Genomic DNA, 26,746 nt, shown 5'->3' on the forward strand with positions numbered 1-26,746 from the left:
TTTTTTCATATTTACTTTATTCATACGTTTTACTCGGAAGTATAGTATAATAGAAAAACAACCAAACAAATTCCGAAAATATCTAAAATTTTGCTGAAATATTATTATCCTTATATCGATTTGTATGGTACTTAATAAACTAATAAAATTCAAATAAAGATTTCTCCACAAGCGATCATTACATATATCAATTTTTCTTCAGGTAAACATGTATATGAACCAGAGCAGAACAAGCTTTGACAAATCCCTTTGAATTATTGATTTACCTGTAACACCTTGATGAATGCCCACGTGGTCTGACCGACACTATCCAATATTTGTTCTTGTCACGGAAACATCTATGAGATATTGTGACATGCCGTTTTATAATTGGCAGGTAACACAGCTATTTAAACTATGTCATTTATTGGAAAATAAACTACACACTTTGTTACCGTATAACAATGAAGTAGATTGAATTTTAATACAGGTAGACGTTTTGCAAAATAATATTGTATATTTGAGCTGCATGTTATTTTAATTTTTACAACAACCACCAACCCATGAAGAGAAGATTTTATCGCAATAAAAATATTTTGGTCAAAATATTTTCATAAACATTTAAAATGTTTTGAAGTAAATATTGTACAAAGGCTAATTATTCAACACATTTGAAAACTTTTCCCCGTACTAACTTTTATAGCGGAAGATTATCCACCTCAAAAGTCAACGAATTATAAATGAAATTGCATAGTCATCGAATGCACATGACGTCATAGTTCAAAGAATTCCATTTGTATAATTATTTTCTCTTCTTGTATTTTTTTTGGTAATGTACTTTTTCGTTCATTTAATACAATCTACCGAAATATCTTAACCGTATATGTTATTTTCCCCATTATCTTTGACGTCATCATAGAAAGGAACCAATCAAAGTCATTATATAATTCTACGTGAAAGTACAGAAAGACGAAATACAGGTTCTTATTCGCAAATATAATTTTTGTATTAGAGAAAATATGATAAAAATGTCAATTGTCGTTATTCTGTGTTTTTTTTTTTGTTGTTGTTTGTCTTTTGGTCGTTTTTCGTTTTTTGTCAAGGCCTTGTCAGTTTTTTTTTTACTTTTGAGTTTGAATATTTGGTATCTTTCGCCTTTTCTTTAAACTAGTAAGTGCAAATAAAATATACAAATGATTATACAAATTCTGACAAATTATGAATAGTCTTCCATTAGAATAAAATAACGCTTCCAAATCGAACCAGCGTGTCTTTGAAAATCCACAAAGAAGAATGAGAATGTTCATATTTATCCACTGCCTACCGCAATAAGTGGCCATACCTGGTTTATATTTATCCACTGCCTACCGCAATAAGTGGCCATACCTGGTTTATATTTATCCACTGCCTACCGCAATAAGTGGCCATACCTGGTTTAAATTTTTTTTTGTATGAACGATAGGTAGTCACAGGTGTTATGCGAATATTAATTCATCGACATAAAATGTTTTTGTATTGCACGAAAACTAATAAATCATAACACGTATTTGTTCTCAAAAATATCAGCAAACAACAGTCTGATTTATATCACCGGTGTGTTGTGTACGAGACGACTTTTTGAAAAATTTATCATTAATATGTCATTTAAACTGCAAAGGTTATTATTATAACAACATGTATGCATACAGTTTACATGGTACGATTAAACAACGATCAAATTAATAAAAAATACTATCGTATGAAATCAGTATACTTCTTTTTTCATCCCTCCTTATGATAAATTCACTATATTCATACTTTCAGAGTATTCTAACTAAATTGGTATTTGAACAAAAGGAGCAACAGCGAAATTTTGAACAAAACACTTAATAAGCATTTGATGAACTTTTATGGGAAACTCATCGTCCTATTAATCTACACAGATGTCGCATGCAGTAATGTTGTTTTATTCGTGGATGTACAGGGTTGATATTTTACGTGGTTTTCTATACACAAAATGTATTTGTTTTCTTCGGGGAAGAATTGTACGCAAAGGTTCATCGGTTTTTTTCAATTCTAGTATATAGCACTGTAAAGCTTTGAAGTAATACATTTTTTTATTTTTTTAACCTAAATAAAAGAAAAAAAAAAATAACGTAGACCTCTAGAAAATGGTGTATTTGAAATTTATGATATTATTTTAATCAGTGGAAGGTCCTGTGAAGATGCATTATAGTAACTAGACCCCATTCAATCAACTAGAGAAGGAGTATACAATATCAGAATATAAATGTCAACTTAGAATGGTTATAATATAGTTCTATTTTAAGGATGCCAAATAGTTAAAAAGAACTGTTGATATGTGTTTTGAATAAACAGTACACAATAATGCAAATACCTATGATCGTCAATATTAATAAAAATATATAAACTATTTTCTCTAGATTTCGAAAAAATAATTGTTAGCGCATTGGAAGATCGTTTGACAGACGTAAAGACTTTTGATGAAACTTATTCTTCACTATTTGTACAATTATATATATATATATATATATATATAACTCGTCTAAACATCAGCCCAACAATGTTAGATCTGTAAATTTTTAGTTCTGCCCTCGCCGGGATTATATATATAATACGCAGTCTCTATTGTAATTTCTTTACCTTCGTTAACTTTTAAATCTTAGAGTTATTCTAGTATCAAATCGCACAGTGTTATAATTCATTTACCTTCGTAGTCTTTGAAATTGATGAGTTATCATACCGATTCAAATCGCACAGTGTTATTCATTTGGGATGTATAAATACGCAGTCTCTGTCGTAATTCATTTACCTTCGTAATCTTTGAAATTTTAGAATTAAAACCAGTTCAACATACACATTACTATTTATTCTGGGTGCATATATATATGCAGTCTGTATTGTAAATGATTAACGTGCGTCAACTTCAAAAAAATTGAATTATACAAGCGTGGATCGGTTTTTAGTTTGAATTACGTTACAAATTTAGTAAAATCACAAAAGATTGATATTATTCATTATACATTATCATGATCATACTGATGACGGATATCTGTTATCAGAAACATTTATTGATAGTTCTATTTACTGTTTTAATATTGGTGTTGTTTTGTACACATTACAGAAATATGTATATAAAAACAGAGTACAAATACCGTACTGTACAATTAAATTGTTAATAAGCGCAGTTACACTTTTGACCCTTTATATTTTCAAAAAAAAATCTAAAGCATTTGTCACCAAAATAAATTTCAACGATGCAAATGAAACTGATAAACATATGTTCACCATGTATGTACAACAAAGTCCACTAAGGCATATGATATTTTGGCATTTTGTGAGGACGTGATACGTTAACACTCGTTTTCGGAAATGCATTTCAGATATAGTTCTAATATGTATTGTGTAAATTTCATTCATGCAGTTTAATCCGTAATCAAGTTTGTTTTTCTTTTTTTGCTGAATTTTAACAAAAGAAATGGAGATATCCTATTTCCTAATGAGTGAATCGGGAACAATCGCCATACGTATTTCATAAACAGACAATTTAATCTCATTGTTGATGATTATGTATAGAGGTATTAAACTACATATTAAATCCAACATTCCATTTGATTCCATTTAAATTTGTTTTATTGTGCTGTTTGGACATGCTCGACAAGTTTTGCATATACTTCCAATATCTTATTTGTCCGAAGTATATGCTAAATATATGAGCAGGCAATTGACAAATATATATGGAACTAGTGTTTTTTCAATGAAAGTCATATCATATCATATCAATTTCGATAGAATGTCTCATTGGGCAAGAGGAACATAAAGTTGCATTAAGTGAAAGGAGCCATAGTTAATTTTATTGATAACCGAATTGAATGATATAATCTGGACAATTTAGTGCGAAAAAGCAAAAAAGTCACTTGTGATATCAAAATAAAGTCAAAACCATTTGGAATTTGATTTATTTGGACATTGTATTCCTAGTTTTTAACCAAATTAGAAATGAACAACAGCTTTAACAAACAAAAATATATAACTTACATTAACATCTTTATATAATATACCTTTTTGGAAAGGCCTTGCATCATTCTAGATATTAGTTAAAAGATCTCAGAGTGAGGCCATTTTGACAGTTTTCACAGATTTTCATTAAATGCAAGACGTTTGAAGCCCTGTCGCATATATGTTAGATAAGATTAAAAAATATAGAAACTAATATCTATCAACATATTGTTATTTCGAAGGTTTACAATACTTTTTGATTTAGAATGGAAGGGGCGAAAAAGAAACCTAAAATTTACTACTTCTATGAAAGAACTAATTATACTCCAAAAATTTATCAGAATAATGTTTTAATTAACATTGACATGACGACAGTCAATGGATGTAGTTATCACGCTCTCCCAGACACCTCCGGATTTTGGTGGCTTTTATGTTGCTCAATCTTTGTTTATTGAAGTGTTTTTTGGACTGTTATTTGTTGATGTCATTTTCTGTAGCCGTTGTGGTATCAGTCTTTCTTCAACTTGTGATTTTTATTTAGTTTTATTTTTAATATTTTGTTGTATGTGATCTTCCGTCATTGAATAATTCTATACTTTTGTTAAAAATAAAGATGTATGATATTTGAAAAGCTGTACCATGAAAAAAGCTACCATCAACAGCAAAATAACAGGTACACGCGTACAGAGGAGTATATTTTCAATCTGTAATATTGATATAGAGCTTAAACTATTACAAAATGTTTAGTTAAGAAGAAACAAAAAAAATATAAATTCAATCATATTAAAATGATTAAAAACAAAGATTGTGCAACATAAACCCGACCAAAATCCGGAGGTGTCGTGGAGAGCGTGATAATTGCATCTCTTTGACTGTCGTCATGGCAATGTTAAGTCCAACAGTAAACGTACTGTTCCTTGGATATGATTCTAGTATTCAACTTAACAAACACGATTTGAAATAGTCGCACATAAGCTGCTTACCCTTCTTGAGAATTGAAGTTTGTTCCAGGCTCGCTGGGGTTCTTGATGATTTTGTTTTGTGTTTTGTGGGCCGTTGTTTTTCATGTGGTCTTGGTTTTTGTCTGTTTGTCTCCAATTTACTATTTATGGTTGGCCTATTTCTATATTCTTCTTTTTTCCCCAATGGTAATACATTGGAAATACAATGTGAAATGCTTTTACAACGTTCAAAACTCAAAGTTTTAAAATGCTTTTAGGATACTTGAAATTTTGAGATATTCAAAACTTTAAATATTGTTTTTTTTGGATTTTGGACTTTAAAATAAGAAAATAAGCGGGGGAGTGAAAGCTAAAAGAGTTTTGAGTAGGAAAGAGTCATAACCCATTATATAAAAAAATAATTAATTTAAGTTGTTATTTAAAAAGTGTGAATAGAAAAACACAATCATATTTTGAAATTTTATTTGTTAAATGTTACAAAAAGCTAGATTGATTAGGATATACAGTGTAAAGAGTTTAAAACAAAAGTAAGGTTTGAGAATGTCTGAAATTACTTAACGATAATTAGGAACCATCTTAATTGGTTGGAAATTGGTTGTATATTTATGCAAACTGCACATCCTTGGAAATATGGTCACCTGGATTTCTTCCGTTTTTTTTGGTAAGACCCTCCTCAGCCCATAATGAGGAGGTGTCCCTATTGTGATACTTAAATTCGCCGTCACGGAGCGTTCGGAATTGGCAGCTTAAATCCGATGCATCGACAGGAGGATTGCAACGCCCTCTGAAAGGTGAATTTCTTGACGAAGAGCTGTTCCCTAAAGAAAATCATAAAAGAAGTAGGAAACAAAAAAACATAACTTAGATTTTCATGTTTATTTTGTTCACAGGGAAAACATTTTATTTCTTAATTTCAAACGTTTAAGTCATTTATCACTTATTTGCAATTACATATTTATACACGTTTAGATCAATGTATAAAGGTATTCTCTTTTTACACAAAGTGCACTTGTTGTAATATTAAAAAGTCACATTTACAGGTAATTCCTTTCATCTTCATAGATCGTTTGTTATCTTATTATGTAATACTGAATTGCACTCAATGTAAATGCACCTAACTGCGCATAATGATTGGTTCTAAGTGTATTATTCATCTAAATGACAGTAACTATTTATTGCTCATATTGTTAAAGTCAGATGTGTGTATTATATGGTTTAAACACACACACACACACGACTATAAACCTGTTTAATTGTTTATTGTTCAATTCCCCGCCTATACCGCAACTGAGGTTTCCATCGTTTTTCTACTTAGAACAGAGTTCCGGTTTTTTAATCTTATTTTCTGTTAAGTACACTAGATAGTTACCAGCGCAAGAGTGTGTATGATAAAACATACAAAAAGAATTTGGAATCACAGAATGTAGTTATAGTGAAAGCCTTGACCTTTATATTGCAAAAAATATGTTTTGTAAGTACCTGATATTGCTGAGTTGTTTTGAAGTGGACCATGCATTCACTGCCTTGACATTTGTAGTTGTAAAGTTTACATATAAAACGTTTTGCTTCCCGGAGCTGGTTTGAATCTGACTGAAGTACCTAAGTTGTCTATTAAGACTATCTAATTTTTATTACAAGCAATGCATCACATTCTTTAACCGCAAATTGAGAAAGGTATTAGAAAATTTGGCACGTTGCCTTGTTTAGCAGTTACTAGACAACCTGAACAATTTTTACTGTTGATGGGTCTTGTAGACGAAACGCGCGTCTTGCGTACAACAGTTTAATCCGGCATCTGTGAAGAGATTATTTTGTGCCGCGCGCTTCCTTAATAAACAGTAAGTTCGCCCCTTCAGTTACATAGTTAGGTAATTGTTTAACCTTATGTATTTTATTTTTTTTTGTAATGTTCCATTTTAAAAAAAAATAGATTGATTGCTGTATCCTTAAGTCATGTGGCAGATATTTCATGTCTATTCATGACTATACCAAATTGACCATTCCTCCAAAAGGTAGCTTCTGTAAAAACTCACCAAAAATAAAAGGCTGATTATATGGTACGCTAGACGTGCGTTTCGTCTACACAAGTGGTACTCGAATAAAAATAGTTGAAAAACAAAATCAAGTACGAAGTTGAAGATTATAGAGGACCAAAAATATTTTAAAAGTTCACCAAAATATGTCTAAGGTTATCTATGATTGGGGTAGAAAATCTTAATTGGGTTTCGAAATATTCAACATTTTATAAATAGTAAATAAGCAAAGATGACCGTTTCAAAGATATTTCATTAAAATGAGTCGACAAGGTCACGGTTGGGAAATTAAGACTTCTACTGGAAAATGAGGGAATTATTGGTAGGGTCAGACATTTTGCTTTGCAACGGACCCTTGATTGTGTTATGATAAGGGTTATATATTGTTCAAAGAGCATGCTATCTCTTTTCATGGACGTGGCTCCGTATTTATCCTATGGTTTACTGTAGAATGGTTAAAGTCAGGTGACCATATCTCGATTGCCCTGTTAATCCTTGAGTTTTGAAGGGGCATTAGCTGTCAAATTCATGTTCACCGATTTGACTCAAATTCTAATATTTGATTTATAACATACCAAAACGTATATCCAAATTACAATAAGTCTGAAATAAACAATTAACAATGAATAGACTCGTTGGTATATGTGTATTTTAGTCTAGACGCCATCTAATTAACCATCGAGATGACCTCCGAAGACTACCGACGGTCACATAACCCGATATAAACATAAACATAAACATAAATATAAATAGATTGCGACCACGTGCAATTGGATTTTTCTAGGTCTGTTTGATTTCATGTTATAGGTTAAAAAAAATAAGTTAAACATCGTTTTTACCTGTATAAGAATGATTTTTGTGGATCGAATCAGTCAACGAAATGGTTCACCATTGTTTCACTTTCAATGTTGACATTCTCTTCCTTTTAATGACTGAACACGCCTAATACATGCGTCACCAATCTCTAGCTAAGGGGTTGAATTGAAGGTCAAAAGAATACGGATTTAATGAGGTCGAATTATTCACTTGCAAGTGAATAATTCATCAGCGATTTTTGTGGATCGAATCAGTCAACGAAATGGTTCACCATTGTTTCACTTTCAATGTTGACATTCTTTTCCTTTTAATGACTGAACACGCCTAATACATGCGTCACCAATCTCTAGCTAAGGGGTTGAATTGAAGGTCAAAAGAATACGGATTTAATGAGGTCGAATTATTCACTTGCAAGTGAATAATTCATCAGCGATGTTTCTTATCTTATTTTGACAAAATTGAACTAAACTGGCTGCTGAAAGCGAATTATTATTTCACTATTTCACTTTCATTAATGATTGAACAACAAAAAATCATATTTTATTTGTTTTTATATCAGTTTAAAAGAAATGCAACGAAACTGACAACATGAAATACAATTCTACGATTTCTAATTGCTTTAAGTGGCTCCCATTTTTATATCAGGGAAAAAAAACGTTTTGAAGGAAGGGAATGTAGACTTAGATACATGCATTATCTATATTAATCCCCTGTGAGAATAGGAAACAACAAACGTACTAAACCCCATCGTATAATCTGGGGGGGGGGGGGGGGGGGGGGGGGGTGACGATCAAACAATTGAATGTATTGTTCATTTAAAACAAAGCTTGAAAAGTAATGACAATGTCAAAGTCTAAAAGTAAACTGATGACTGATTTAAATTAGCATACATTTAATGTATGTACATAATGTTTCAAATATAAAGGGTCACACTTTGTAGGCTAATCGGGAGTTTAAAATACTTGGCATCCATCACCTTTCCAAAAAAATCCCACCAAAATAAACAACAAAAGTGAAAACAATAATATTCTTTTAGATGTTGAAAGGTTTTAAGGAATGAAAATAAAACATATACACCATATAAAACACCTTAGTAAGTATCAAAAGGCGAATAAAGTTAATCCTGACATCTTGATCTGCCATCAGTCAAAAGATAGATCGGATGGCATTCTACGTATTCCTTTGATAAATATTGAGGCGGAAGATGTTTTTAAGACAATGGACAAAAGGAAAGAACAAACATATATGTGATACTTTTTTTCAACTCCGTTTTTTTTTTTTTTTTTTACTTTTTAATTTTTTTATTCTAGCGTTACTGGTGAGTCTTTTGTAGACGAAACGCGGGTCGGTGCACACATTTATATGCCTGGTATCTTTGATGATTCTTTGCTTTACATGAAAAAAAAACCCCATATATTTATGAAGTTCAGCTTTTAGTAACTAACCATCCAAAATTTTGCAAAATTATTTATGGACTAACAAAAGTTCATGAATATGGCACACACACACACACATATACATATATAAAGACATAAACTTATTTGATACTATAGCTCGTGTTACTCAGTCATTTAAAATTTCTATGTAGTGGTTTTGTTGACTTGTAGGTCTTTTCGTCGTCTTTTTTATTTTTGCCATGGCGTTGTCAGTTTCTCTTCAATTTAAGAGTTCTGAATTTCATATTCGATTCTCTCGCCTCTTTGTATATATATAATTGGGATTTGAAAAAAAATCAGATTTTATGGACTTCCCCTTTTTGAATTTACTTTGGAGTTCGGTATTTTTGTTATTACTATTTTCATTTCATCGACTGCCTTCAGTCAACTGTAAAATGTGAATTATAACTGTAAAATTGCTGCTCATTTGAAATGATACATACTAAACTGTACATACTAGATATGACCTTTTATAAATTCATAGACATATAAAACGTGTTTTACTTACACCTTCACGGCGTACAAAGACTCAAACATTTGAAAAATGATTTTTTTCGTTTTTATTAATCTTAAATTCTAAGTAAACAATCATACGTTCTACAACACTTAATAAACATTTCTTAGTTTTTTTTTAATAAGCTGAAATAAAATAAAACTAAATCAGTTAAGATTTCAGATTTAAAAAAAGTTTTAAACTTTAAATAACGTTATATTCATGACTGAAAATATCTAAATAAAAAAAAAAGAATTAAATTTTGAAATTCTGAGTTATTAAATGTTACATAGGTCCATTTTGTGTTTTATGGTATAACTTTTGTCTTATAATCAAGCTCTTTGACGGATTTGATACTGACATGTTTTTGGTTATGGTGTAAGAAACCGACGGACTGTACATATGCCATTGTTTACATGTTTCCCCTCATCAAGATCACTTGCGACGGTGCATCCCAGGAATCAATTTGGTGTTTATTGGTACAGTGTGTGGGCATTTTTTTTATATTAAACTTGATTAGGGTTTTCTTTTTCGAGACTGGAAGGAGTCGCATTTAAAAGCCAAAGTTTTCTTCTTAACTTTTGCCATGTTTGTCTATGTTTTCTTGTAGTTTATTGTGGTTGCTGTTTTAGAAGGGTTTAAAAAGAACTGCAGTATCTTCCGTAAACATTCTGACTGTTACTTAATTATAAATAAAAGAAGTAAATTGAGTCTTTTAATACTGACCCGTGTGACATTCCGTATTCTATCTTCTATTATTCTAATGTATCACCTTTGACTACTACTATACATTTTGTACTTGTACCAATTCACGGAAATGACAGTTGTTTTCCATTCGTTCCATTGGTTGATATTGTCTAGTTTTTATAGACTTTCCCTTCTTTATATTTTTCTTGGAGTTCGGTATTTTTGTTTACTTGTTTGTGTTCAGTTCGAAATTATCCCTTAGTCCTATACTTTTCTTTAGAACTTATGATTCCATAATGGTGTAGTTTAGGTAGGAAAGACTGATCCCTTGAGAAAGCTCCGGAACAGTATAAAATTAGCAGATGTTTGTTATCCTTTTCCAGGTTTGTGTTATATTGTCAATAAATTTTAGAGCTGTGTTTCAAATGAACCTGTTTTCTATAACAATTTTGCATAAGATATAGAAAGTTGTTTGCCTCTCCATGTTTCATGATACCACTAATGACCGTATTTAAAACGGGTACATGTAACAGATATTGACCAACGGATTCCTGATATGTATATCTGTTCTTTCTTGCATGCTGTAGTGACATTTGCAGTTCTCCAATCATCGAGTATTCCTGTCTCCTTTAAAAAAATTGTAATTGTTGATTTTTTAGCTTTTTTTCACGCTGTTACTAGTGGTGATTACAGTTTCAATCACGATTATTTTTTGCTGGTTGTCGTGACATTTTTTTTTTGTAGTATTTTCTCTGGCTGACGGGGCAGGCTGGGGAACAGATAGATTGGATATGATCGTTAAGTATATTATTTTATTTCCTCGTAGTGGTGCGTCTCCATAATTTATGACATTTTTCCTGTCTTATGTAGGTGAAGAATCCGTTTGTCATTGTAAGACTATCTTCATTTTCCTCGTGAGTTAGTATGTCCTCTATGTATTTCCAATAAGCTTGTCGTGATTTGTTTAAACAGATTGTTTCATTTGCTTAATCTTTTATATCAAAAACGTGATTTGATTTCACGTATGTAGGTTATCTATTTGTTTTTGTCCTTGATCTATCATACTATGTAAGGTTAGTGTGTACTGCTTTCCGATCCTTCCTTGACCGTATATATAAATTTCAGAGAGTATTTATTTTTGTACTTTTTCCAGGTTTTCTTTAATTTGTAGTACGACATATTCATATCATCTTTTAAACTTTCCCTATTTAGTGAACGATACAAAAGAATTGCTTTTTTGGTTTTGATTGTTTGATTATTTGTCATTGGATATTTATTATTTCTGAATACACTATATCATGGTCTAAAATTCATCATTTTGATTGGGCAGTTGGTAATTATAAGATCTAGTGCTATTCAATTTCTAGTTGGTATTAAACTAATTTAGTAATCAGTTATTAAATTTTCATAGTGGTTTGTTCGACCAATTCATTCTTTGTAAAAAAATATTACAAAAATACCGAACTCCAGGCAAATTCCAAAAAGGGAAGTCCATAAAATTGACAAAATCAAACGCTATCAATCAACGGAACAAGTGAAAAACAACTGCGACATCCCTGACTCGGTACAGGCATTTTCCGAAGAAAATGGTGGGGTAAACCTGGTTTTATAGCTAGCTTAACCTCCCACTTGTATGACAGTTGTTTATAGTTACGTTGTATTGTAAGTTTAAGTCACACTGAGCGCTTTTGCAAATTCAGTCTCTTTTTTTAGAATAGGATTATGTATAGATATTTTGTGCCTTTTTGTTGCATTCGTACCCATATTATATCCCTATCCGTGTAGAGTTCTTAAACTTAGCCTATATGAACTTGTTGTTTATTGTTATAAAACTCCATATTTAACTTTATGTTTTTTATTATCCTTGTGGTAAATTTTATATTTTCCAGAGGGAAAATTTAACGGCTACTTGAGAAAGATGAGCCTTACCAAGTTTTTCATAATCATTAAATCTTGCTTTGTACTCTCTTTTGTGTTTTTGAATTGTTTTTGTTTATTTCTTAGGTATAGATTATATAGTAAACATTTAAAATTCTTAGTGTTATAAACGTTTCATTTCGGAGTGTTTTGATGTTACTTTGGACGCTTTTGAGTTGATGTGCGCCTCGGCTTTAATTATCTTATTCAGTTGCTCTATTGATATACCTTCTAGTAGTGAGGTAAAACTCTTGGTAGTTGGAAAAGCATAATAAATTGTAGTGTTTGTTACTTTTAACAATTTATAATTTGTCGTGATTTCTTTCTAAATCCGTTAAAAAAAAAGTTCTGAATAAATTTTAGTTGGTGAATACTTTCATATGCTAGATGTAGTTAGTTTCGATTTAGTGATCCGTCTTAACAATTATTATGAAGAAATGCATGACCAGAATAATTGAATTTCTAGAGTATGATTATTTTTCGGTTTTCAGTTATGTTCAATGTAGTATAGTTGTAGGTAAATTTGGCATGGCGTCAACTCAGTTTATTTTCCTTGACTTTTCAGGAACATGTAATAATTTGAAAGTATTTTAATTATATTCGGGTGTATATATTCAACGAACGACTAGAAATATTACATTCAGTCCGGTCGATGAATTTATTGCTCTTTTTGTCAGTGATAAGATGTCGAAATATAGGTTCATTATGTCACCAATTCAAAAGGGTAAGATTAACGAGAATTTTTTTTTCGATGGAGATTCTGTTGTTAATCATTGACTATCATTTATTTACACTTTTGTTTTAAATTACATCAGAAGCTCAATTTATGATAATAGAGAAAATATATTTGACCCGTTGGTAACATGACTGAGCTAGCGTATATTATTTTACTGTTTTATGTTTAAAACATGTTTTTAAACTTAACAATATACTTAAACTGCCTGGTGGTTCAAAGCCCATATAAAAAACGTAGGAAGTCATTTAATATCACCAACAGTATTGAGGCTGCTCATTCATACGAGTACATATACATATATATTGTTTGTATTTGAACGCAAAAGAATTGTTTAATTCTTTTTCGCTAATTTTATTCTTTAACTAATTAAAACATTGTGCAACATTACTATTTGTGACTTTTCATTTTCATTTCAGGTCAAGATACAGTAAATGGATGATATCAGATTTTGGTAAAAAAAAATTATACAACTTTGGCTCGTTAAACTTTAACTGAAAATCGGAAAATGTTGCATTTATCTTTTTTGTTTTCTGAAATATTACTGATGGAATGTGTATAGAAAGTACATAAAATCAGCGAACAAGTTTTTCAATTTGTCTTAAAATCATCAAATCTCCAATTTCATCCTATATATATTTCTAATTATTTGTTGTGATACATTAATTTCCGTTTTAATGATGTAAAATAATCATCTGCGACTTGGCGTATTAACTAATACGTTACCTAGTTGATGGTGAAAAAGCGACGTTTTACCTTTTACAACTTGATGACATTTCGCTTATTTTGACGTTTTATGGTATTTTTTCACCTATAGCACACCAGTTTGAATGATGCTTACCGTAAAAACGTAGTCGGTGAACCTGCTATCGTTATATTACATCATTAAAATGTACATATTTTTCTAAGAAAAAAATATCAATTAGAAATTGGAGGTTTGATGATAAGTAACACACAATAATCTAAATTTTTAGAGCAGTGATGTTTTTGTTCTAATTTAAGATTCATTAAAAGTATGTGTATAATTCCACATTTAAAAACGATGATTATGACGACTTAACGCAAAGTGGCAATGGTTGACATGGCCTATCTGACCAGGTGAGCCGGACATCGTTTGTACGGTTTCTAAGTCGTTCAAGCAACTATTAAACTTGAACAAAGGATTTTTCAAACGAACATTTTTCTTTTTGAGTCGTACAAACAAGTTTTAAAATGTATTGACTATTTTAATAATCTTTAAAAAAAGTTTTTTTGAATATCGTAGACAAGATTTTATTTTTCCCTGCATTAAAAACGGCACGATTACCCCGTCGTTTATATTCCACAATTCTAAGTAGATAAATGAACCATCTTTATAAACATATAAACCGTATATATAAAAATCATTATCCAATATTCTGATTTAATCTACAATTTGGAAAAGTTATAGAGGAAGATTGCCGTGTGTGTTGTCAGTGCACATTTGCACTCGTAAGATGTTTTGGAGTACCAAAAACCAAAGAAAGAGTCATATAAACATTATAAATTTAAAAAAAATAGGCGGAAATAAAATACAATTATTAAATAACTTGGTATAAACTTTTCCTAAAACAATTAATAATTTCCCTAAAGTCACGTTGATATACAAGAAAAATTTCCCATTAAAAATTCCGTCATAACGATAAGTTCGACATAGTTTTTTCTTTCAAAGTTTCATATGTCAAAATCATTAAAACAACCAAATGATGGTTTTGCCTGAAAACCGTACATTTAAAGAAACTGGTCTCATAGAATATGAATCAGACGGTTGCTTTTCGTGCAAGTGTAATTTTGTTATTGCCCTAAACATAGAATATATACGATGTCGTTTGTGAAAGGACAAATGTTACTAAGGAAAACAAGAAGTGTATTTTATTCCTTGTATTTGTATTAGTCTGCCTTTTCATTTGTCAGTTTTATATGTTTGATCCTCTTGGCATTTGTCTACTTTCTTTTAACGTTGCTTCGATTTGTTTAATGGTGGAAAATAAGATAAGATTATAAAATTTTTCAATTGTTCTCGTTAAGAAAACATGCATGGTGTGTCGATTAATCTTTATAAGACTTCTTGGTCTCTTTTTGGTTTTACCATCAAAATATGCTTGCATTTATTTTTGGTGTAAAAATTACTTATATATCTATGAATTTTCATTCATGAATTTTTTATCGATATATTTCAGTAAAGAACGATTTGGTAGTCTTCTTAAGTCAAGAGAATATATACTTGGACTCAGAGGTATATAAGCACTGAATTTGAGAATTAGGCGAAAGAATTTATTAACTTATTGCTATTTTATATGCAGACGACACTGTAGTAAAGCAGAGCATATAGTGTTATAGTGTATAAATGCGCAAATACCTAAATACAATGTAGTTGTATTTTCTAAAGGTAGACTAACACAAAATTTATAACTTTTTAATACTTTATTCTGAAAGAGAAATTGTAAAAAAAATCAATTACTTAGGAATTCATCTTTCCGTGACTAGGAGCTTAAAGTTTGGAAAACAACATTTATAGTTAAAAAAAAAAAGCAACAAATGCAATATATGACGTCTTACGAAAGGACGGATATCGAATGTGACAATATCAAATAGATCTTGTTGATAAACTATAGTAAAACCCATTATACTATATGGCTGCGAGGTCTGAGGTTTTGAAAATAGGGATTTATTGGAAAGAATGCGGCCTAAATTTTGATTTTAACTTTAAATATACATTAAAGTAAGAATGATTTCTTGTTGGGCTAGAATATTTGCAGAAAAAATAAAATAAATGACTGAGTATGATTTGAAAATTGTTACTGATATTGTCGGCGGAGAATGGTACTTTATATTATTAAGAATACATACAAACACTTCTCCATGATTCTGATCTCACTAACATTTGGTTAGAAAAAAACGTTCCTTTTTGAACAATTGATCAAAACAACAATAAAAATTGATACTGTAAAACCAATTTAAACAACTTGGCGTATTCAAATATTCAAAAGTATTCTAAAACAGTTAGTTATCGTATCTTTCAAACTGAATGTGCTTTTGAAAATTATTTTAACATCCTAAATGAAAAAGATATGTATGTGTTTTTGAATTATAAACTTCCGATCGAAACTAGCAGATGGCAAAATGTACCAAGGGAAGACAGAGTTTGTGTTTTCTGTAATGAAAATTCCGTTGGGGATGAATACCATTAGATAATGAAATGCAAATATTCGGGAACTTAAAGGAAAACATGTTTTGACAGACAGTTTTTGTAATTCAATTGCAGTACGCTAACGTTTAAAGATTGTAGTTGAAAATTAAATTAAATAGATTATGTTCCTTAAAAAAATCATCAAAAAAGGTTAATTAACTTTATCGCAAGACCCTTCATATTCTAAATTCATAAGCTTTCTATAAAGATAAATTTTAAATCAGACCTTTAAATGTTCGTTATTTTTTGTATACGCTAAAACATAAGGAACATTACTGCATGAAAATATTGTTAATTAATATTAACAATTTCGACAGCATTGTTATATAAAAGTCAACATAATATATGAAGCCAAGTTTTCCTCCCCTTTCATTTAACATGAATCTTTAAAGCAAACAAATGACTATAATATCATTTTAATCCAGATACCTGAGAAAAGTTTCAAAAATATTGTATCTCGAAGATAATTTTATGTCTTTGCTATACTTTGAAGCTTCAATTCATTAGTAAAATCTAAGTTCACGGTAAAAAAAAACAACCTTGTAATGTACATATTTTGAACCAAGCATTGAATGTTTGCATCTTTCTATTTCAAAGTATGTGGCAACCATTTGATATTTGATATTCGCGGGAGGTTGGGGTTGGAGTGAATCCTCCCCAAGACAGGATGAAAATCAATATCAATATCCTGTCGTACGAAATGCAAGAACTAATTGTGTGTAAAAGTGTAAATAAATAAGCTTAGCTGCGGGTGAAAATGAAATTCCGTCCGTAAACAAATCCTCCTCCCCTTTTAACCGAAAATCAAATAGTCTCCCTAATTAATGTCTCGAATAGGGTGTATTATTTCAATAAGTAATATAACGTACAGTCGTGGAGAAAGGGGTTGAGTTCGTGTGGCCAATATCGTGTTATAACTCCCTCTATGCACAAAGAACAACACTGTCTTGTCTATGGTTAAGGTAATTTGTGTGTATTTATACATAAATTCCTGAATAGCAAATCTTGATTTAAAGTGCGTTTATATTTAAACAAAGATTATAAAGTTGCCTCGTACAAACATATTAATTACAATAATAAATAAAAACTCAAAATAACAGAAATCAATAGACAGTCGTATAACTTGCACAACTCTTTAATTTTCTATTGTTTATGTTGTTCATTTTATTTCTTTGGTTTTTTAAAAGTTTTTTCCTGTTTTTTTTCGGGTTTTTTTTTTCGGGTTTTTTTTTTTCTTCTTTTTTTTGGGGGGGGGGGTGGGGGGTGGGGACCAAAACGACTTTACAGAGTTCATATGGCGAAGTGGAATAAAACATACTAACTTTAGGAAATGAATTCAAAACTACAATTTGAAGTTACTTTTGATTTTTGCATAACCTGTCGTGAGCATCACATATCTTTTCTCTTGTACCGTTCCCCGAAAGAATTCTTGATGTTATACAATAAAGAATAAAGGGAAAATTCCACATGTACGTACTTGGATTAAACTTACAGGACCAGTGTATTTCACAGAATGTTTCAATCATGAATGTATACTGTACTTTTAAATCGCAGGTTAATTTTTATTACATGTTCATTTTGAAATTGTATTAAGTTATTAATAATCATATAATTTTCTTCCCTTTCGAGGATTTTGAAATACCGTATTTCAATAAAGCACTGCTATTGCACCGAGGGGAACTTTATTGCAACGACTGCGAATTCGAATGCAAAACTGTTTATATATATTATATATATATACATAATTACTCTAAATATCAGCACAACAATGTTAAATCTGCATATTTGAGGAAGCAAATTTTTGTTCTTGCTTCCGCAAATTTGCAGATTTAACATTGTTGTGCTGATATTTAGAGTAATTATGAATATAATATGTGTTTTCTGCCGTTTATCACCTTCGCTGGTGATCATATGGATGAATCTGTCGTACAGTTGTCACTTGTTTAGACGTACTTATTATATATATATATATATATATATATATATATATATATGTATGTACTCATATATGAAATGAATATTCCAATATAGATTAATTAACCCTTAATGCATCAGTTCTCGCTTAATTGCTTTCAGTAACTGTACTGTTGAAGAATGCAAGGAAATTAAATGCAATGTAGAATAAATTTTAATTCATTTAAACTTTTTTTTAATCATTTTCGAGCAATTCTCACAAAGAATCACAAAAATAAAAACATTTAAAAAAAAAAATCAAAATTTATAGGAATATTATCTTTTACGACTCCCAAAATAGATGTTTGAAAAAAAAAATCACTACTTTTGTATTTTTTAACAAATTATTGCTATTTTCATTGAGAATGTTTTTTGGGCATGATAAATATACACATTCATCTGTAAATTGGAATGCTTTAAATTGATTTCTTTTATAAAGGTTAAAGCTTAAATTTTTGAATTTTCAATGATAAACATTGGTTTTGAAAAGAAAATGATTTAAAATTTATCGTTGGGAAGAAAATCAATCACAAAGCTCTTTGAAAACAGGTTTGCATAACTCTGAAGACCAATTATGAATTTTTAAACGAGCAATATATATCGTGGATAATTTGATTTTCGATTTTGAGATCACGTTTGAAGCAATGCGATACTTTTCAATCTGTTTGAAATACTATAATACAATAACACAGCATGCATTCTTGTTAATATGTTTAAATCACGCTCGAATGACAAGAATAATAATGCTTTAACATGCGTTACAAAAATTATTTGTACACATAGTTCTATTCTCATCGAGTTGAAGCTTTATAAATTACTGTTGATCACGTGACCACAGCTGAAGGCAATACAGGACGACGTACGAATAATACATCTGAAAATAACAGTATTTTGATGACACTGTGAGATTTTTTAGTATTTCTTTTCTGGTGAGTACACTAAAATTTTAACTTTTTAATGTCGTTAACAGTTTCCTTGCGAATCATGCAAAAAATCAGTTGTTTTGATAATATTACGAATTTAATGGGTTAACTCAGACGATGAAAACCACAACAACATGGCGGCCATGTGTAATTTTCGTCTGTATTATTTAGTCCAATATGTTGAAATATAATATATTCTGATGAATGAAATATTGCACTTTTCTAAGTATTATTTAATATAATATTTATCCGTCATAATTTCGATTAAAGGTACATTAATTAATTGTAAAAGTATACAAATTTTAATTAATTTATCAGCTATATGTAAATTTACTGGCACTCTGCCACTAGGTAGCTCCGCCCACTAGAAGCAGACGATATGTTTCATGCGGCGAGCTATTTACCGACATTGTTGCAAACATTTTGGTGATACATTGATAATGCATTTTACTTTGTAATTTGCACCAAATGTGAAGGCTATTGATAAAAATATTTCAAGGACTGCACAATATACGTGTGAAACTCACACAGGAAGATAGATTTTATGTGTGTGGGATCAATCAGAACGAACAGAGATAAAATTGTCTGATCACCACACGCAGTGTTCATCAATCAAAACCTGTCATGTGATCAAGGTAGTACAAAATATCGGATTAAAGAAGAATAATTGTAATAAATCACAGAGGATTAATTAAAAATCCCCTTGTCATTTATTTATTCATATTTGAAGGAAAGCATGTAGTAGCTGTATGAAGTTTAATTTATGAGAATTTAGCTTCTTATTTTAAAAATAATTTTGTTCAATGCATTGTCAAACCATATAATTTTAAAATGAAAGAAAATGTAAAAGGTGAATAAAAAATAAGCATGAATTATTAATTAGATAATTACATATGAAGTTTAAAAAATTGCCTACTAAGTTAATGAGCACCCAGTACACATTAAATAAAAAATGCATTAAAAATAAGATGACCAGTAAAATACAAATTTTTGTGAAGTGAACTGCAAAATGCTGATTTGTATCTACAAATGATTTAATTGTGCATAACGCACTACAACTTATAGAAATAAAGCAAGGAAGTATGTGTACTTTATCAGGCGATCATTTTACAGAATATAGGAAAACACATTTGTAAATTCCCTCTTGCAGCACGTAGACAGAAGGCTTCGCAATTAGATTGATCAAACTTTAGTTCGTTGTTGCAAGAGAGAAGTTATTGATTTTCTGGCAATACAGGAACTTTTCTTACAGAGATGCTGCTGTTATTTTCTGTATCCATAGAGAACTTACACATTTCCGTCATTAAATGAAATACGCGTGGGTATTTTTAAGTGTAGTTTTGCATGTGATGTCTAAATGTTACAGGGAAATCATACAATATATCTTTTTTGATATTTGTCATACTTGTTATGATTTATGATACGGAACTACAAGTGCATGACGTAAAACAAGATTATATTTATGTATTCCAAAAACACGCATGCACGCTGAAGCTTTATCGCATTTATAGTCAAATTAATTTAATCAGTGACGTGGATGTTGATGTTTTATTATAAGGACGAAACGTTTATACAGCTTTTATAGTTTTAAGCTATTTGTACGAAGTCAACTGGGAATAGGCAAAATGTCACAACTTAAGAAGTGCTATATTTAGTTTCTTATTCTAGAATTCATGAAATAATGACGGTACAGGCGAATGTATAAATTTCGTATACAAATTTTCTTAAATGATTGGAAAACCGTTGCGATTTTTTCCCTCGAAAGTAATACTGAGAATATAATTGGAAATTCTTTTTCCTAAATTTTAAGTAATAATGAGAGAATGAAAAATAATTACTTTGACGAAGTTTATAAAAACGACATGAAATATATATAGGACCCGAAACGACTGGATTTACCGTATAAAATATTTAGTTTGTTCTTTCTTTTCAAACAAAAGCAGTTTTAAATTACGAACCATGATAATGTGCATAAAATTAGATGCTATTTTTTGTTACTCAGTGAAAATACTCAGTGCGTGAAGAATAATTCTCTATCCAATACATTTTTCTTGCAATCCTATAAATATAAAATAATTAAAATGTTACAATTGTTTAATTGAGAATTACATGGATTTATAACTCATCAATGTTAAAGACTTAAAAAGTAAATGTCACACACTCATCTGTTAATGGTAAGTGACGTTCGCTGTAGACAAATCATAGTAAAACATTAACTTGTTCGTGTGAATCCTGAAATCAATTGGATGATAAACGATGGGGATTTTTGTGTTCAAGCGAAGGTATACTACACGTGTGTTAACAAATTGTTATAATATCAGATGAGATATAAAAACAAATATATGTTAAAATTCTTCAAGTACGGATTAGAAGAATTATCTTAAATTAATTGGATTGTCATTATTTCCGAAACTGTGATGACGTCTTTTAACCTGTACAAACAAGGACTGTTCGCATCGACATCTAAATACACAACACATTTGACTTCAGTGGAATTTGTATTGTGAAATTGAGATAAAATAACGGCAAACCGGTTTAACGTTGGCGTTTCGAAGTCGGAGTGCAATTGTTTTGTATGCTGAATCAGCAAAATATAAGTCAAAAGTTGAGTCTCGCAGTTTGAATGTCGGCATTTTATGAAAATGGACCTGTTTAATTATTAAAAAAAAAATCTGTTAAAAAAGTTCATGCATTAATAATTCTGATATGCGTTTTTAGTTTCATTAACGTGCAAAATTATATCGGTACACCAAAAATGGCTTTTCTAAAATGACTGCATGCATAGCATTGTGAAGTTGCTCTTACTTGAGATCGCGTTTGTTAATATAGCGTAAAATATAACAATGTACTATAATAGCCTTTAACCCATACATGGATGTGATAGACATTTATGTAAATTGGAACGTGTATTATACAACATATTAATTACAACTGCAAATTTTTGTGTTTTTTTAACCTCACTGAATAAACGATACATAACATTGATTCTCATGGAAAAAATATCACGATAATATTAATAATGGTATATCCGGAAGAACAAGTAATAGGACGAAAAGGTGTACGTTCACATACCATAGCTAGGGATGTCGTAAATTTGTCATCTCGTGCAGAATTTGTTTTGAATCCAAGACGTTTAATTATAAGCAGAGTAATCTGGTTGGGCAAAATCCACTTAAGATTCATTTCACAGAAGGAAATATCGTTTTTTCAACGTTTTTATATTTTTTCACCTAATGAACTTCACAAGGCCTTACTAACACGATAGGTATAAATTAGTAAACTACAACACATACGATATAGAGTCAACAATAACTTCTTAGCGAGATATGTAAAAAAGTCTTTTCATATGAATTTTTGAATAGAAACAAACTGGATTTGGGAAAGTTCCTGAAATCAGTACGTTGGTTAATTCATAAGCACAATTCCTACTGGTTTATTGATTGCATAGTTTACGTTAATGTACTTCGCGCCTCATTTTACATCATAACGTACTGTATATACCCCACAAATCGTTTTTAAAATGAACGAACAATAACGGATAAGTAAATTATATTTGACTGCACTAAGGGGTATCTCAAAAAATTAATACTTGTGTCTTGGTTGGGGTATTTAGATTATAAACGTTTTGGATTACAGTGAATTTGAACAAACCTGAAATAATTAAAAGTATCAAGAAACTATTAGTTTAATTTTTAACAAACAAGGTTTTGATTTTGTATATAAAGTATTAAATTTCTTGCAAGTCATTTGCTTATTCAATAGTGTGTAAGGGGACATGACATTAAGATACCTTTTTGTTAATGTTAAAAATTAGCAAGAAATTATGATTTTACATATTTGTCCGTGTTTTTCTACAAGTATTCCCTAGGTATAGAAATTTCGTTAGAGTAATCACTGTCTCTGTTGTTTTTATGTAGAATTGTATTCCGTGGATATTAGAATTCATTCAGAACTTGCTGACTTGCTGACTGAGAGCGTATTTACATGAATCTGAATTCTTTGTTAGGGTTCGTTTCTCAATCTTTGTTTTTTATGTAGTGGTTTGTGGACTGCTGTTTGTCCGTTCATCTCTTTTTTGTTATGTCAATGCTATCTGTTTTTCATCGGTTTGTGTTAGTTTATTGTCCCCTTGGTACCTTTTCGCTTGTTTTACCAGGTTTGAGGAACTCGCAACTATCATAAAAAACGCACACTGAACAACCTTTGAATATATCTCGTTTTGACCACCTTGTGTTGGGGAGTTGCTGTTTCATTGACGTTGACCCAACATCCCTTTTTATTCGTTGAAACTTTTGAATTGAATGCTACACTTTGTTGTCATATTAGGCTGTAAAAGCGTTGACCAAAGCACAGGAGTTGTGCACGGTAAACAGTTTTACAACCCTATGAAATTGACTGCTTTCCAATCAAAAGTATATACATGTATATATATGCAATATTTATGAAAAATCTATGAAATGTAATTATAAACTTATAAAAAGCAGTATTTATACAAAATCTTATGTTCACTGTTTTATAGTGAAATTGTTTCTCTTTTCGTAGTCTTTTTTGTTTTCCACGGGTTGTCAGTTTCTCTCGACTTATATGCGTTCGAATAACCTCTTAGTATCTTCCGCCTCCTTTTATTTAAAATGAAAGACCAGACGAAAACACAAACGCACATGTGTGCATATATATACACTTTCTCTCTCACACACATATATATTATATCGTTTGATATGACTTTCTGATTAATTAATGATATCCATTTCATGCTATAATCCTTATTTCAGTAAGTACTTTCTTAGTGACCTTGAAAATATGGATACTGCAGAGATTATTCTTAAATTAAAACGGAATAAAAACTTGTAGCTATAGGATCTATAACAAAAGGTGATTTCTGCTTTTCATCTGCCAAGCAATCTTCTAGTATTAGATACATCTATGAGGGCGTTTGCCCGATTTGGTGTATCTAATTTACACCAAGATGTTGTTGTTTTATGTAAAATGATAGTTTTCAATAATTTAGGAGTGGGGTCTTTCAGCGATTTGACCATATGTTATTGATAAGCATGATAAATGCAGGGTATCCAATTTTATTTAACGACATCTTGGTGTAAGTATAGTAACACACCATCTAGTTCAGCAAATGACTGTATATGACAGTTGTTTTCCATTTGTTCCATTGATTGGTATAGTCTAAAGTTTGATTTTGTCAGTTTTTATGGACTTCCCCCTTTTTTAATTACCTTAGAAACTCAAAGTTGGAGTTCGGTATTTTTGTTAATACTTTTTTTTCATATCCCAGTTGACACGATGCAGCGTGTGTGTTCTCTTTGTGACAATTTCACGAACAGGGTTATACTTTTGGCCCAAAGAGGTGATGAGATGAGGAAGAACAACTGGAACTGTGTATGTAATGTCTAAAAACCTCTACACTGTCACGGATAGGTTCAATTTATATAGTGTCTCGGATTCTGAATTTATAGTACCTATGTTATAGATTCAATAGTATACATATTTATTATATAATATATAATATATAATATAATAATTCTACATAGTGTTCAATACCCAAAAGATTGCAACCGATGATATGTTATAATCGGTTAAGTCAACCAAACGACTATCAATTATGTAATCGATTGTGTTTTTCAAGAGCCAATAGAAACATAAATGACCTCCTCAGTATGCTAAAAAATAGCAATAGAAAAGTAAAGCTTTCAGAGTTCACTGAATATGCAACAAAAATCTTGCTTAATGATTTGGAACATATTTGCATCTATATCTATACTGCAACTATTCAGTTAAGTGGGCCAAATGCATGACTTTAAAAGTATTCATTTAATAACTGAACATAATCAATTATGAAAATTTATAGTAGATAATCACGTTGGATTGCCTCAACTGACATATTTTTGTTTATAATATATTAGATCAATTGATCATCAGAACATCACCATAAGATCCACCATACCCACCATTCCTTATATGACATCATTACTGGGTTTCGTCATGATACAATCTCTGACCATTGCAATATATACGAATTTGGAATTAATAGGTAATACATGCACAGAAGCAAAAACATGATACTTTAGCTATCAAAAGTAAATCTATTTCAATAAAAAAAATTCACCGAAATAGAAATTATCAAAATATCGCACTTTTTGATAGTCATTTTTAACTCATTTGTTGAGTTTGGTTGATTAATATTCATACAGACTGTCAATATTCCAATGAGTACTGACTGTGCACTCATTAAGGCCCCTTGATTTTATACCCATTTGAAGTAAAATTTATACATATAAGTATATACTAGTATAAAACAGTCTTAACGTCTAGTTTTTGTCTCACCATCGTCGCAGTATGGAGACATAGGTATTACTATCCGGCGGCGGCGTAAACTACCGTATTTGTATCTATACTACTGAAATAAAGAGGTCCAATTTGTTAGCCGGAATGACGTAAAAACGAAGAATCAAATGATTTAACTTTATATGTAACTAATAGAGGACAATGATGTTGTTTAAAAATTACACCATTCCAGGTCCTTTTGTTTTCCGCATAATTAATATTACCAATAATTAACAAGTTCCGGGTCGAATCCGATATCGATACCAATAGTATATGTCACATGTAGTTTCCGGTTACCTGTTACCTTCTCAATCAGGAGAACCTGGAATTCTTCCAGTGGTTGTTTCATATCTATGATACACTATAGTACACCATTTAACAAGTCTGTTTTCTTCCACCTCAATCACTATTAATTTTGATCAATTAGTTAAAATTAAATTCAGTTTATTGAACATGTTGAAGTAAGAAAACCAGGACAGGTTCAAACAGAAAGATTTTGAAAGCAGAGAAAACTGTGCACCTTACAATCAGCATGACTATCAGATGATAATACGAATACTAAAAATCCAGGCTAAAAATAAGGCGTTGATACTCTTATTTAGTCACGGACCCGTGTGTTCTAGTGAAGCTTTAAATTTCAGAAGGTAAAAGACCTGGATGCTTCAGACCTTGTATGCAGATACCTTATATTACGAAGTTGCCGTCTGTCATATGTCCATGGTCCTTGACCTCATTTTTATGGTTCAGCGACTGCTTGAAAAAAAAATTACAGTTTTTTGTCATGTGAATTTCTCATTTATTATGAGTAATAGGATAACTATATTTGGTATATGGGTTCCTTGCAACGTCTACATGTCCGTCAGACAGGGTTCCCCTGACCTCTACCTCATTTCATGGATCAGTGATCAAGGTTAAAATTACGTGATTAGGTCCGTTTCTCAGATTCTATAACATTAGGTCAACTATATTTGGTGTATGGAATGATTGTAAGGGGTACATGTCAGACTGGCAGGTTTCATCTGACCTTGACCTCATTTTCATGGTTCATAAGTCAATGTTAAGTTTTTGTGTTTTGGTCTGTTTTTCAAGTACTATAAGCAATTGTTCAATTATATTTGGTGTATGGAATGACTGTAAGGTGTACATGTCGGTCTTACCGATATCATTTGACCTTGACCTTATTTTCATGGTTCATTGAGCAATGTAAATTTTGTATGTTTTGGTCTGTTTTTCAAATACTTAGGGTAATAGGTCAGCTATATTTGGTGTAT

General features: G+C 30.7%; 1 protein-coding gene across 1 annotated transcript in view; it reads left to right on the top strand.

Annotated features, from left to right (window-relative positions):
- Positions 1–19,049: 19,049 nt before the first annotated feature.
- Positions 19,050–26,746, top strand: part of LOC127730437 (polycomb group protein Psc-like) — a 45,366-nt gene continuing 37,669 nt past the window's right edge. The window contains exon 1 of the mRNA XM_052238856.1: positions 19,050–19,145. The gene's annotated coding sequence lies outside the window, so the exon portion shown is untranslated. The remainder of the gene's footprint in view (positions 19,146–26,746) is intronic.

This window comes from Mytilus californianus, unplaced genomic scaffold, assembly GCF_021869535.1.
Source record: "Mytilus californianus isolate M0D057914Y unplaced genomic scaffold, xbMytCali1.0.p SCAF_2, whole genome shotgun sequence".
Classification (NCBI taxonomy): domain Eukaryota; kingdom Metazoa; phylum Mollusca; class Bivalvia; order Mytilida; family Mytilidae; genus Mytilus; species Mytilus californianus.